This window comes from Mauremys reevesii, linkage group 10 (assembly GCF_016161935.1).
Source record: "Mauremys reevesii isolate NIE-2019 linkage group 10, ASM1616193v1, whole genome shotgun sequence".
Taxonomy (NCBI): Eukaryota; Metazoa; Chordata; order Testudines; family Geoemydidae; genus Mauremys; species Mauremys reevesii.
Window position 1 is genome coordinate 52091047 of NC_052632.1, and position 10505 is coordinate 52101551.

Sequence of the window (10505 nt, forward strand, 5' to 3'; positions counted from 1 at the left end):
GAGGAGTTCGCGCTGAAGCAAGACGTGGGGCTGTTTTTCCATGACTGGACAAAGTAATTCTGGTGATGGGATGGGGGGAGAAGGCAGGGCCTGGGTAAGTGCTGAGGGGTGTAGTAAGGGAGACCACATCACACAAACCACCCGCTTGGCTGGCCATCTCTGAAGACTGAACGGAGCCATGGATGCCAAGGTCAGGACTGAGGCACATTGGGGGGGGGGCAGCCCAGGGGAATCTTGTCCTGGCACTGCCCAGATGCTGCAGCTTGGATGTGGCTTGTCTCTGAGATTGTCAGCCTGGCCCCTTTCACCAGTAGGGAAAAACCAGCCTTGCCAAATGTTTGCTGTCAGCAGTTTGTTGTCATATTCAGCACTGACACAGCTCTGTGCGGTGTGTGCAGATTCCTTCCCCACCTTGTGCCAATGTTCCTCTCTCCCTCCCCCCGCATGCCACTGGCACATCCAGATTGAGACACAAAGACATAAAGTGAAGAAATTCAAAGGCAGATTCTGCTCTGGCACTGCATGGTATGGTGCTCTCACGAACCCCTGCCTGGCCCAGGGCTCCCACCTCCCCCGGTGCATTAGCACCCGTGGGACAGTGCATAGCCTTGATTGCAGTGCCCTGAGACGCAGGCCCTGGAGGGCTCGGGACTGGTGCTGCAAGACGCATCGCTTTGAGTGGACGCCACTTGAAGAAGCAGCTCCCGAGGTTGTCTGAAGGTGATAGCCAGCATTTCATTGGCAAGGGCACCATTGCACGCTGTGCCAGAGACCAGCGTGATGCCCTCCCCACGGGGAGAAGGGCTGCACAGGAGGAACTCCTGGAGAGAAGTGGGAGCTGCCATGTGCGTGCCCTGGCACCATGCAGGGTATCTCGGCCAAAGCCTGCAGGTGCCATTTTCTCTGCTTCTCCCCCTGAAAGGGTTAATAGTGTCTGGTGAGCTGGGTTGCTGCAGGACAGGGCTGACCTGGTAATTACTCCCTGTAAAAATAGCTGCATGCGGGGTGAGGGGCCGGCGGGCTGATGGAAGGCAGCTAGCAGTGCAATTGCTGAAATGATTCCCAGATGGGCCGGCGCCCTCGCCCCGGCTGTGGTTCTGGCGTACGCCTGCCCTCCTGCACTCAGGCCTCTGCAGCTTTCCGGGAAGCAGGCAATTGCTCTCCCTTGCGCACGGGCTCTACATGGGAGGCAAGATCTAGATACACCCCCATACCCTGCCCTGGGTGCTGGGATGCTGCATGTCACTGGGCGAGCTGTAGCTATGCCAGAGCACTGAGCTCTAAGCATGGCTAGCAGAGGGAGCATGTTGGATCATGATGAGAGTGCTGGTGCTAGCACAAGAGTGAAGTACCCTGCCTGAAAGTGCCCCTGAAATTCCACTGCTGGCCGCCCTGTCCCGCTCGCAGATTTTTACGTAGGGAGGATTGTGCCCTCATGTTTTCTCTTTAAATCTCCCTCCATCAGAGCATCCCAGCTGTCCAGCCCTGCTGCCTCATCTCCTTGACCAGTAGGGTGGCACACAATTAACCAGCACCCTTGGTACTCCAGCTCCCAAATCCCTCTGCAGCTGCCATGGGGCTGGGGGGCGGGGGGAGGGAGCTACAGAAAGCACAGAATGTGTAGCAGGAAGTGGAGGGGTCCCTGCTTGAGTTACTGAAGAGGAGGCTGGCCAAAGCCCTGCAGACCACCCTGCCCAGCTGGCCTTGTGTCCAGTCTAAGTCATTTGTAAACTGTCAGTGACCATCTATAGAACATGCTGAACTACTTCCCTGGGCCAAAGGCAGCGAGGAAGGCCTGCTGGAGTCCATTGAATGGGGCTGGATTTACACAGCCACTACAAATGGAGGCTGGTGACCAGCAAGCCCTCCTCAGGCGAGGAACCTCTCCTGGGCTGGAGCAAAGGTGGAAAACCTTGCGTAGATGCTGGACACAATGTTGGAAGGCAGAGAGAAACCTGTGCTGGATTCTTATGGCCAGCAAGCTCTAGCCCTGTCTAGCCTCGGGGCAGGGAAGCTTTGGAGAGATGCAAAAGATTGGGGCTGCTAGGTTTAGAGAGGAGTCAAACAATGAGTTCTGGCTCAGAGAAGGGAGATCAGGATAGTCTAGTTCCCTTTCTCACGTGAGAACAAGGGAACAGCTCATCAAACCGTAAAGGATGCTTTAAAACTGACCAAAGGACATGCTCTTTCCACACACTCAGCCTGCGGAACTCATTGCCACAAGAGGTCAGAGCAGCCGGGAGCTGAGAGGGGTTTGCTTGGCTGTTTCTGTGGATGATGAGAACATTCAGAATTACAATAATAAGGATTAAATAAAGAGTTTGGAAGGAGCTATAAACCCTCCTGCTCCAGGGCGCGAGCCAGCTCCTAATTGCCGGGATCAGGAAGGAACTTCCCTTGTGGCCAGGCAGCCCAGAACTGCAGGGCTCTTGCACCTTCTTCTGGAGTGGCTGTGGCCAGCGTCAGAGACAGGATCCTGGGTCTGCTCCAGCCCAGCCATTGCTATCCTCTGTGATTAGAGCTGTCAGAGCGTGCTTGGCATGCAGCACCGGAAGGAGAGAAACCCCACTTAGATTAGCAAATGGCAGCCTTGCCAAGTGTGGGTCTGGTGTGGGATGTGTGCCCCATGCAAAGCTCCAAGGCTCCGGCAGTGGCTTCCTGCTCAAGATCTCAGTTACCAGCAAGGGCTGGATTTAATAGCAAGAGGGATTTGGGGTTTAATTGCAGGGGTTTTGCAATCCTTCCTTGGTGCTGATTCAGCACCCAGGAATTAGCCACCGCCGCACAATGGGCCTCCTCTAATCTGCTGCTGGCGCACTCCGCCTGCATTGTCCGTGGTAGCTTTGGTCTATGATGGAAGGATTGCACCAGGCTGCTCTCGGACGCCAACTGCCGGGCCACGGTTCTGAAATGGCTGTGGCTTCCCAGGGGCCCCATGGGCTGAGTGTCTGCAGATTACAGGCACAGTGATCTGTGGCTGTGGTAGAGGATCTCCCGCCACCGCACAGCCTCCTGTTCTCTGCCTGGGGCTCCCAGGTCAGCCCCTGCGCACGGCAATGCTTTGGTGTAAGTGAAGTGGGGCTCAGCGCAGGGGCATTTGGGCTGTGATAGGCCGGAGGATCTAATGGTCCCTTCTGGCCTTGATCACTATGGAAGTAGGAGGACTTTGGTCTCCAGGGCTGTGGACCCAGCAGCTTTCACCAGCACCAGGCTCACATGGGATCACTTCCTGGGGAAGCTGTCTGTGCATCTGGGGCCCTGTAAGCTGCCCTTACCTGGCCATTCCTCGGGCTGTTGTGCAGCCCAGCTGGGCTTCCTGTGGCCAGCGCTGCATCCTCTCAGCTCTTGGCAGTATTGTTTGCCAGCAGCTCAGGTCTCCTCTGCCTCCAGTCAATGGATTGGCCTGCTGGGCCACGCCTGGCCCTGATCCAGTGGTGAAGGTGACAGTCCAGTCATGGCCTGACAGCCTGAAGCCCTCCCTCTCCTCCCAGGACCTGTGCTGTGAAAATCACGCCCTTCTGGGGGTCTCAGGTAAAATCTTGGCCGGGGTCTTTAATGCCAGTGTCCTGCTGAATTCTAACTCTGAGTGACATGCTTGCTACCTAATGTACCCCTGCCATTTCCATTAGACACAGCAGCCTGTGGCAGGAGATGAAGTGAAGTGTTGCTGTGTGCTGTTCCATAGTTGCTGTGATCCACCCTAGAAGTGGCTGCATTTAACCTGCATGAACCATCTAGATCCCTTTCTTACCTCCCAGGGTGCTGGGCTGCCTACCCAGCTGGTTTGTAAAGTGTTGTCAGGGCTACCAGCAGCTGTCTCCGTCTGTATGTTCGATACAGCCAGTTGACGTACCTGTTAGGCCATGCAGTAGGCAGCATCCGGTGCCCCTTGTGCTGACAGCCCCTGGCAGATGAGCTGGACCCTCTCTGGAGAATCGGCTTGAGGAGCTGAGCCTCCTTGCTCTGTGCTGACCTGCTGTCTGAGGGGCAGTGTTGCCTGGCCAACTGACAAACAAGGTTCCATGATGAGGCATTTCACCTGACCTAGGCCAGGCCTGCCTCCTCCTTGCCGTTTCCATGCACAGCAGCGAGTCCGCCCTTCCTTTCCCAAGCGGACCAGGAAATACAGCGCTGGGCTCTCGCTTTCCCCCCTCATGCGTATGGGAGCGGGTGTTGCGCTGCTGTTCTGCGCACATCTCTCGACAACTACGGTGCAAAGCCGTATAATGCCTCATTTGTTGCCTCGTGTTGGAAGATCCAGCGAGCGCAGTCTGGCTGCGATCAGCTGCTTCCCTGTACAAGTCTATTAACCCAGCAGCTCAGGAGCCAGTGCCTGGACGGCTGCCGTAGGGTTTGGAGGGAGCGAGGGTGGCCGAGAACACTGCAGAGCAACAGTTAATATTGCAGCCAGTTCGTCCTGGCCGCCCCCTTCTAGCCCTCCACCAACTCTCCGCTGGTTAACAGAAAGCTTGGACTTGAGAAAAGATTTTTCATCTCTTCGTTGTGGGGATGGAAAATATACAAAGCTCCCCGCAAAAATATTTAGTCAGCAGCAATTTTCAGAGGAATTTGGGATGTTAATTTAAAAAATCTGCTGGGAGGGGACTACAATGGGCCCTTTGAAAGGAAGAGGGCGTCCCTCTCGCCTGGCCGCGGAGATCTGAGTGCCAGCTCCCAGAGAGATGGCCCCTCCTCTAATAGAAAGCAGCCCTCCAGGAAGTCCACCTGAGGAGTGACTCCAAAAAATCCAGCTCGGTCCAGTCGCGCCTGTGCTGGATGATCCGCTGCCCGAGCCAGAATCCTCCGGGCGCAGGGCGACTTCTCGCGCCAGGCCGTCTGCAGGCATCAGCCCTTGGCACCCAGAGCTGCCAAGCTGCAGCCTCACAGTAGAACTCCAGGGGACCTTCTGGCTCCTCTGCCCTGGGCCAACTTCAGCTCTGCTCAGACACGGATTTGAGGCTGAGCTTTGGGGCTGGGAGAGGGAGTTAAACTTACGACCCGTGTGAGGGAACTAAAATCCAGCTGGTTGTTAGGCATGTGGTTAGCGCTCCTGGGAGAGAGGATGGAGGCAGCCAAACTCTACACATGTAATAGCTACAGTCTTGCAATCTCCACCTCACCCCTTGCCCACCCCAGTCCTTGGCTTCCCCTGCCAACAAAGGGGCCGGCTAGTTCCAGTGGACGAGGCTGTTTTTTATGATGTGCCCACTCGACCACAAAGAACTGGCCTGAGATCAGCATTCGAACTTGCCTGAGCCCCATTGAACTGAAGTAATAGCTCCAGGGCTGTACCAGTCTGAGTCATGTTCACACTGGCTAACGAGGGGCAAAGGCTCCATTTCTCATTACCAGCCCCAGACCACAATTCCATAGACAGGGAGTATAAGCTCTCTAGCTCCCTGTAAGGGAGCAGGGATGGCCAGTGGTTAGGGTGCTAGCCTCTGGGATTCAGAAGAGCTGTATCCAGGTCCCTGCTCTGCCACAGACACCCCGTGGGACCTTGGTCAAGTCACTTTGTCAGATCTGTCCCGTAGCCCTGCCCTGCTCCTCAGGGATGAATACAGAAAAGGCTGTGAGGCACCCAGCTGCTCTGGTGATGGTGGCGAGGGACGTAGCAATAGTATATATTATTTATGATAGATTACTGCAGGGCCTGGTGGCCCCAGCACTGAGCAGGGCCCCATTGTGCTAGGTGCTGTCTAGCCAGGTGAGAAGAGGCAGTGTGTGAAGGGAATGCAGAGATTGTGGCATTAAAAGCTCCATAGGCAGGTGCAGGGGCTGAGGCAGTATCCCTAAGCCCTACCCTAGACACTGTTCTGCTGGCGTCAGTGCTCCAGGAGTTGAGGCACGTGACTGGAAAGGTGACCCAGCCCTGCACCATGGTCGGGTGTGTGAAAGAATCGTTCCACATGCTCACTAACTGGCCTGCTCCAGAGCCCCCTGGCCGCTCCTTGGGGAACCTGATTTCCAGGTCACAGTCCCCGTTTCAAATGGGGTAATATGTCAGTCCCGCGGCTGCTAGGAGCCAACAAACCTCTGTCTGAGTCGCTCTCCTGGCAAGCAGAGCGGCTGACCTGTGTCTGCTCAGATGTTCCAGATGAAGCTGCTCACTGGGCAGAGACAGGCCTGCAAACTCCAGCCCGAAAGGGGAACAAGTCAGAAACCGAGTGAAAAAAAGAGGCTAGAATGGAAACCGCTGGGCAGCCTTTCCTAGCTCCCCTGCTCATATCCGCTGTGTGTGTGTGTGTGAAGTGTGTGCATTCGCGTGCGAGGTGTGTGCACGTGTGGGTGTGTGCTCACTTATATTTAAGGCTGCTAAAGAAGTCCCATGGGGCTGGATATGCTGGCCCACAGGAGATGTCAGGCAAGCGCAGGCCAAGTGAATGTGTTGTGCTCTGTGAGACACATGCAGGCTGCACCGAGACCTGCAGTTAGGGTGACCAGATGTCTCGATTTTATAGGGACAGTCCCGATTTTTGGGTCTTTTTTTCTTATATAGGCTCCTATTACCCCCCACCCCCTGTCCTGATTTTTCACACTTCTTGTCTGGTCACCGTACCTGCGGTCTCCTGTGTACACGTGTGCGGCTGGGCCCTTAACAGTCCTGTGACACTGCCTAGCAGTGATCTCATTGAGCGTGGTGCATCAGTATCCTGGCCCACAGTGAGCTCTCCTGCCTTGGGGCTGTGCTTAGCCACCCATCCTTCCCTCCCCCCCGTATAGCACACTCCCAACAGCACTCGGCTCCCCAGCCCTCCTCCGAGGCCTGGTCTGCACGGGGGTGGGATCGATCTAAGTTATGCAGCTTCAGCTATGTGAATAACGTAGCTGAAGTCGACGTACTTAGATCGACTTACTGTGGTGTCTTCACCGCGGTGAGTCTGCTGCTGCTCCCCCGTCGATTCCACCTGCGCTCTCGCGGCACTGGAGTACAGGAGTCAACAGGAGAGTGCTCAGAGGTCGATTATTCCCCACTGGATCGATCGCTGCCCGCCGATCTGGCGGGTAGTGTAGACATACTGCGAGTCACCGCACTAGGGAGATGTGAACAGGCCTGAGGCGTTGGTGTTATGCGCAATGGCCCGGGCTCTGCAGCAGCTGGGGAAGGGCTGGTTCCTTGTGTGAACTGCTGGGGGCACTGGGGGTGAATGGCGACACTTGGAGGACTTGGGAGAATACGGGAGACCCCTGCACCTCGGCTCTGGAAGAAGGGGCATAGGCAGTGTGCAGGAGGGACAGGGAACAAGTCTGAGCAGTGGAGAGAAGTGGCCTTTGAGCTGTGTGTTTATAATGGCACAGCCTCGCCTTGGCTGAAGGCCCAGGTCTGCCACCCTTGCCCATGCCCCTTGCTCCCCGTGGGGCGGCCCATAGGCTGCGGCTCCATCCGGCAGGAGGCAGGGCAGCGGGACGTTGGCTGGCGCTCAGTGCTGTGCTCACAGCGGGGTCCATGTCAATAGTGTCAAGGAGATCGTTAGACCTGACCCCTGCTGCGTGGGGTGAGCTTTGCACGCTCAGGCTGGCATCATAAGTGCCGTGGTTAGCACTCTGCCAAGTACAGATTCGTGGTACGTTGGAAGGGAAAACCTCCAGCCCAGCGAGCCAAGGAGCTACCTGCACTGACCGGATCCCAGCCTCTCCCGGACGCTCCCTGGGACTGCCTCACACCTCTGGCAGCTACACCCAGCCAGGCTGCGTGAGCCCCCCTGCGCCCACAGCTCACCCAGCAGAACCAAGCCGCTCAGGGGCCAGGGCTTGGCACTGGGCACTCGCTTCTCCAGGCAGCGCTATTGTGTGTCCGCACCACCACACGTGGCAGGCAGGAAAGCTTTTGTCCGCGTGGTCAAGGAGAGAAATAGCCAGGCTGGGGAGCCAGGAGCGAGGGGTCTGGGCAGAACTAGGGGGGCAGGCCCAGGATTGAAATAGCAGCAGCGCAGGTTGGCGAGGGTGGAGTATTGGGCCAGCTCTGGGGATGCAGGCGCTCAATGGCTGGTGCAATTCAGATCTGGGGGCGCTGTTTGCACCGGGCCTGACTCAAACCTCTGCTGTTCTCTCACAGCCGAACTTGTCTGTTGGCAACACCTGCTCGGCAGAGGCCCCGCACTGGGAAACTCAGGCTGCTGCAATGGAGAGGGAAAGGGAGCCAGGGAAAAGCAGTGCTGCAGGGCCTGCCCATCTCAGCCCTCTGCCCTCCGAGAGCCCTACCTGCCCCTGCAGTCTGGAGGGGAGCTGGGCCAGGGGCTGCAGGCCACACTCCGATCCATGCGTAATCCGAGTTCTGTAACGCTGCGTTAATCAGAGCCAGGCGGGCCCGTCAGCGAGCGGCTGGGTCGGGGGGAGGGGGGCTATGGAGGGGGAGGCAAGGGTGGTGGGTGAAGAAATGAGAGGCAGCTGTGTAAATATTGATGGAATTCGGCTAAGGAAAAGTGAAACCAAATGAATTCTAAATTCTCGCACTCCCAAATCTCCATGTAAACACGCTGGGGCTGCCTAAAGCCAGCCAACCCTCCTGCAGGCACACAGAGCGCCAGGGAAACTGCCCCCTTCCCCTGTGAACCCAGTACAGCATGCGCTGTGGGGCAGCTTGTCTTTCATTCATCCCCTGGGCTGGGGCACAATGGGTCAGTTTGAGTACAGCGACCCAGCCCCCGGTGCCTGCCGGGCTGGGGCTGGGCAGGGGACCCTGATGGTGCTAGCCTTTTGTCCTGTGGCTGAACCGTCCTCTCTGCCCTCTGATGGTGGAGCGGAGCACGAGATCTCTGCTGAACGCCTGGCTCGGCCTGTAGGCAGGACACGTCCCATCACTGCTGGTTTTGTGGTGGTTGGACAATGGTGGGATCAGACGGAGGCTAGAGAGAGAGGACCCTGCAGCGGGCATGGCTGAGAAAGCCATTTTCAGGGGCTCCTCCAGGCTGATCCTATCCCTGCACTTCAGCTCTACCCTGCATGATAGTTCCACCTGCAGCCGTACCCCCGGAGGCTGAGCACCCATCTGACCCCCTGCGCTGCAGGAAGTGGTGTTGGTGATTCCGTAGGTGGCTGTCTCTCCCCTATGCCCGCCCTAACCCAGCGTCCTAGCACAGTGCCAGGAGGACTCTGCCTGCAGAGGTGCTATCGGTCCTGAGCAGGCTCTCACCCCGTCTCAGCCAAATTCCACTCTGGTGGTTATGGTCTGTTTCCTTGCCATTCCATGGGATATGGTGGTTTCTTCTTCACTTCCAGGCCTAAGCTGTTGGGTAATGATGCTATGTTTAATTAGCCACTGCTGCTTTCTGCCCCCCAGAGGTGGCTGCATTTCAGTGCTGGGTGATGTCTGGCAGCCCTGTGGGAACCTGTGTGCTGACGTGTTACACACCGAGCGTGGGGCTGCTGTTTTCACAGCGAGCAGGGAGTGGTCTCCTCCGTGGAACGCCTTGGCAGCAGCCAGGCTGAGCCAGGCATTTCCTGGGCGTAAGGGCCAGGGTCTTTTGCACTGCCGTTCCGAGCTGTAATGCTGTGTCACGCTCCAGCAGGGCCTTCCTGTGGGGTTGGGGCTCCGTGCTGGGCTGGTAGCCCAGCCCTCCCTTAGCTCTGAGGAGCTTTGTTCACTGATTGCTAATCAGCCAGGTGGAACCTGCAGCCTAGCTGCTGGGATGGAGAACTCACTATTCTTTGCCTGGCGACTGATGGGCTTGTGGTCTGCACCCTGCTGTTGGAAGGGGGGTGGCTGGGGAGGGATGTATTCTTCACTCTCCGACCTCAACAAAACCCCTTGCTGCAGCAGCTCTCTCTGGAGGTGGGCAGAGAAGAACTAAGCTAGCGGGACCAGTTCCTGGTACCTCCACCATCCCCACGGAGGGCGAGCGTGTAGTCCGCCCGCTCTGACTGCTAAGAGTTCCCTGAGTGGTTCCCATGAATGCCAGGTCTCATTCAAAGCTGAGCTGCACAGGAGTACCGTACAGGCCTTCACAGTGTCGAAAGGGCATTGGGTTTATGTTTTTCACATTAGAAATGTATGTTCTGCCTACCCTGGAAGGTCTGTGGCTGACTGGGGAACTGGTGGTAGCTTATTGGTATCTGAGATACTAAGGAAATAAAACCTGATGCCTGGAAGCGCAGTGAGTTTTATTCAGGTTGTTTAAAACTGGTTGTTTTCTTGTCAACGTCTATTCAACGTGGGGGGGAAGGAAATACCTTGTTAGGGACGATGCAGCGAAGGGCTGAGAAAAGACCCAATCCACATCTGAGTCCTCCACCAAAACAGGAAGCTCAGATCTGATGTTCCTGCTAGTCCAAAGGTTAAAGAAACAAAACAACCCCAAACACATAGTTGCCCTCCTCAATCCAGAACCGAAGCCAAGCAAGCCCTACAGCCAGTGTATTTCCTTTGCAAGTCACCTTGAAAAGGGAGGAAACAAAGAAGTTTCTGTCCTCCACAGCTCCAAAGACCTTTCCCAGGGTAACTGACACATGGGTGTCTGCAGACAGGCTGTGGGTCAGCCCAAGAGAAAAGGGAGCTGCCCCACCCC

At 56.7% G+C, this 10505-nt stretch overlaps 1 protein-coding gene across 1 annotated transcript in view; it reads left to right on the plus strand.

Annotated features, from left to right (window-relative positions):
• Positions 1 to 10505, plus strand: part of LOC120372874 (coronin-7-like) — a 176262-nt gene that overhangs the window by 98454 nt on the left and 67303 nt on the right. The window lies entirely within an intron of this gene.